We start from the raw sequence: 412 nt of genomic DNA, 5'->3' as shown, positions 1-412 counted from the left end.
CGAGATGTTCAGGGAGCCAGTCTCACGCTGCATTTCAAAACAAGAGAAGCCCTGCTGAGGGGCTGCCACGGTCCAAAATGGGATCTGCAAGCAGGAGACAAAAAGGCTCTGGGAAGCCTTTTGCTACCCACGCCAGTCCTGCAGTATCTTTAAAACCGGCAGCGAGCGTGGTGGCCAGCATCGCATCTTTAAAGATAACGGGCATCTCAGCTCTGCCAGCACGCTCGGGCTGCGTGAAGACCAGTGACGGAAGCAGCTGGCACGCACTGAACGCCACAAACCCTTCGCCCACCAGCCTTTCACGCTGCTGATGAATAAAGCCAAGGTCGAACCACGCTCCTGCCCTGGGCATGCAGCACGAGCAGGGCACCTAGGGCTGTGCACACCCCGGCACCAAACATCTCGCGACAGG

General features: G+C 58.3%; 1 protein-coding gene across 1 annotated transcript in view; it reads right to left on the bottom strand.

Moving 5' to 3' along the window:
- Window positions 1-412, bottom strand: part of CTNNA1 (catenin (cadherin-associated protein), alpha 1, 102kDa) — a 48,554-nt gene that overhangs the window by 3,966 nt on the left and 44,176 nt on the right. The gene's annotated exons all lie outside the window — the stretch shown is intronic.

Source organism: Pterocles gutturalis, unplaced genomic scaffold (assembly GCF_000699245.1).
Source record: "Pterocles gutturalis isolate BGI_N339 unplaced genomic scaffold, ASM69924v1 scaffold11674, whole genome shotgun sequence".
Taxonomy (NCBI): Eukaryota; Metazoa; Chordata; class Aves; order Pterocliformes; family Pteroclidae; genus Pterocles; species Pterocles gutturalis.
This window is presented reverse-complemented; position numbering and strand designations above follow the sequence as displayed.